This window comes from Bombus huntii, unplaced genomic scaffold, assembly GCF_024542735.1.
Source record: "Bombus huntii isolate Logan2020A unplaced genomic scaffold, iyBomHunt1.1 ctg00000154.1, whole genome shotgun sequence".
Classification (NCBI taxonomy): Eukaryota; Metazoa; Arthropoda; class Insecta; order Hymenoptera; family Apidae; genus Bombus; species Bombus huntii.
This window is the reverse complement of record NW_026099396.1, coordinates 104,488-108,317: the sequence shown is the minus strand read 5'-3', so window position 1 is coordinate 108,317 and position 3,830 is coordinate 104,488. Positions and strand designations below refer to the sequence as shown.

Here is a 3,830-nt window from a genome sequence, read left to right as displayed (position 1 = left end):
GAAGTTGACAATGAGGTACGTGGTAGTGATAAAAGTCGATTAATCTTTCTTTTCGAAAATTCAGAGATTCATCCGTTACGGGTTCCCTACGTACTCGTACAAAAAAAATACAGGACAGTTAGAAGTACAATTAATTGATCCTAACATCGCCGTACAAGGAGTCCTAATAGACTTCGCGAGCGCAGAGTAGTACGTGATAGAACAAGCGACTTAATTACAGCCAAAAATCATAAAGCCTAGTAATTCACCGTTCGCGAGCCCCGTGTTACTCGTGAAGACGAACAATGGTTCAGATAGATGATAGGTAGATTTTCGAGAACTAAATAAATATACGGTCGCGGATCGGTATCCTTTACCCCTCACTGCGGATCAAGTCGCGAGATTGCAAAAGCGAGATATTTTATTATTCTGGACATGGCCGGTGGGTTTCTCCAAATCCCTATTCATCCTAATTCTAGGAAGTATACAGCATTGATTACCCTCGATGAACAATTTGGATAATAAGTTGTTGTTTTCTTCGAATTCTTTTGTGCCTTTGTTCGATCCATTCTAAGTTGATCTAAGAAAATAGATAAAGGGAGGGAGGGGCAAAGCTAGTTAATCTGGAAAGAATCCAAGCGTCAATTTCAAGCATTTACAGAGAATCAAGCGGGCTGGTTAAGGTCGTGAGTTGAGCAATTATCCCGCGTTAGGTTCAATCAGGTTAGTCCCACGCGAAATTGATCCAACCATGCGAAAACGTGTATTCTGAGTGTATTCTGATTTCTGTTGCAGATACTTTTGGATTGTTTATTTCTTTCCGCTTGTCATCGCAACTTTTTACGAATAACAAACATGTACAGCAGCTTGGCAATTTACATGAAAACGATCATAATTGCGGTCTATATACCGCCAGCCCTTCTTCACATTCTTCAGTTAAAGATTGGTAAGTTGATACTGATTAATTATGCAATCGAAATCCTATATAATGGCTACAAAAAATATTTGCATCATTATTCTCGTTTCCTAATGAATCGCTGTTTTAATCAAGTTTTATATTGCATCAAATTTCTGTAGTTACACGAAAGTACTAAATTATAGAAAACTTGATATACACGGATTTAATTAATTGATAAATTAGTCAATATATAGGCATTATTATTTCACGTGAAATTTTACAACGTCAAAAACCTAACATTCCTGTACGAGCAGTATTAATCACAAATTGTGAGAATGCCTACTGATAAGGAAGAAAGATAATATAGAAAACGCAGACTTATGGAAAGAGAATCCCTGACATTAGACACGAATACGCGATTTCACGAAATATTTTATGGTATATATAAGATAGAGAATATACATAGAGTACATATAAGTATATATAGAGTAAGAATATATATAGAGTATATATAAGTACCAAAAATACATCCTAAGACGTGTATGCGATCTACGCTGTATGGGACGTGTTATAAATGGTTTCCGCTACTCAACCGCATTTGAATTTGTGAACACGATCGAACAATTGACACGAATTATTAATTCCCGTCTCTACTCTAGTAACGATTTGCTTTGGAACGAGGTCGAATCGTTCTGATTCCGCGCATGATTAACAAATAAGTACAGAGGACATCAATTACTTGGATGGCCTTCCTGAAACTTGATCCAGTTTCGAGAAAATGAAAAATTCGTTTCTTCTCTTTGCTTCCCTGTTCCTTCTTTCCTCCTTTTCCCTTTTTACATCGCTTTGTTTTACATCGCAATTTACATTTATTTGTAAAGTTTGAATCTCCTCGATATTGAAGATGTTGAAGCTGCAAGTATGTATTTCATTTTAATCCATTCGAGACCGAGATTTAATTGTAAGACGATACCTAGGTGTCGCTACGATTTGAATGTTTAGTTAGAATGATTCTGTGTTTTACTCTCTCCAGGGTATCCTTTTCATACTTTGATTTTAAATCGATGACAATCTTAAATAGTATGCCTCATATTTTTAAAATATAAAATTATATACTATGTTATTCTATAATGTATTATGTACAGTTAAATATATATATATAATAATTCTATATTGAAAAAAATATGAAATTAACATGATATATACATTACTACGTAAGTTATATATAAAATATGTATATTATACCCTTGCCTACTGACTGATATGAATTTCTTTCGGTCTCGAATGCGTTAAAAGAGAGCGCAAAGAAGGCGAAATTACTTATTGTAATTAGTAAAACGACCTGAGAGGCAGACAGATACAAGAAAGAAGGAATATTATATTAGCGGCATTATCATGTTTTTGCTCTCTTTAAGTCTTTCATCGAGACAGACAATCTACAGGTATTAATCGACCAATTTCTCCAAGCTGACAACTTCGAATTGATGTTTCTATATAAGAAGTGTTATGTGTTAATCTGTCTAAATGTTTAAAAGGTGTTATAAATTAAATGTTGTTAAACGATACGTAATTGCCTTTTGATCGTAAATTTTACTATCAAGGGGTCTTTTATGTATGCGTAATCATTGTGAATTATAACAATTTATGTGATCGATATTAAAGGTGTTTAAAAGCATGTAGTTTTTTTCTATATTACTATTCTCCTATATTATTATCCTATATTATTATAGCATTCCTATATTATTATAATATCCAATTACATGTTGATACACAAGATATACAGATTATTATTTATAACGTTTTGGTTTTCTTAATTGAGTCATTCATTTAGTACAAATGATAAGAAATTAGTAATAATTCACAAAAAAAGGATATCGTAGTAGAAATATTATAAAAAAACATTTTCTGTTTTAGTGTAGAGTTACTCCTTCTTACAGACAGTGTCGTACAAATCTGTACGTCTCTGAGAAAATGTAGGTATCTGAGCCCTTACTTCCTCAACAACTTTTAGATCTGATAGAAAAAAGAAACATACGAAGTAATAAGTAATGCTTACTAATAAATTCAACAAATACAGAGGAAGATGGCTAAATCGATAAATTAACGAGACTAAAAATTAATTACATCATGGATCTCTCGCTTTTAATTTTAAGCTGTAAATTACCGATATCGGTGACTGCCATATTCTCTTGAGTTTCCAAATCGTAAAGAATCTTTCCCCAGGGATTGGTCAACTGTGTATGTCCCCATGCGACGTAACTTGCTTAAGGAACACGAGCCGGTGATATGCAGGCAACGTATAATTGATTATCATTCGCTCTGAAACGCTGAAGTAATGACCAGTGCAGTGGTCCAGTGGTCATATTGAATGCCGCTGGATATATCAGCATTTGGCAACCTAACCCAGAGAAGCAGGAAATATGAAGCCACCGAATACCAATTAACTTCGTAGTTGCACGGTTCACATTCCATCATTTCTGAATATGCGAGGACAGTCCTCTTATTGTGCTTTTAATTCTTTTATTTGTTTCATTTTCAGCAAATATACTGGTTTTTTTAAATTAAGCTTCTTTTTATACAGAGTTACAGATTATATTAATTTTATATAGAATATATTTAAGAAAGATATTTAATTTTTTGCTAGTTAAGTATTGATCGATTAAGTTACTGTACCTTTGTTCCGATAAATGCGTGCCATTTCCTCGAATCTAATATCATAGCAAATGCCAATACCTATTTTGCAGCCCTTCACATCGAACGTCGTTAGGGAGTTACCAGGACTGAGTGAATCACTCTCTCGAAAAGTAATCTTATTAGGAATGTCGATGTCGAATAGATGTACCTAATAACATAAAAATGTGGTCGCTAATTCTATTGCTGCAACTTTTGTAATTTAATATCAAAGTTACCAACTCCTAAACTTTAATTATTTTTTATTTAATAACTGACAGCG

General features: G+C 33.5%; 1 long non-coding RNA gene across 1 annotated transcript; it reads right to left on the bottom strand.

Moving 5' to 3' along the window:
* Positions 1 to 1,366: 1,366 nt before the first annotated feature.
* On the bottom strand, positions 1,367 to 3,185 carry LOC126877372 (uncharacterized). The gene is made up of 2 exons (XR_007694964.1): positions 3,042 to 3,185; positions 1,367 to 2,890 (listed from the first exon to the last, which is right to left on the bottom strand). It is a non-coding gene; the product is annotated as an uncharacterized LOC126877372 (long non-coding RNA).
* Between the last annotated feature and the right edge of the window lie 645 nt (positions 3,186 to 3,830).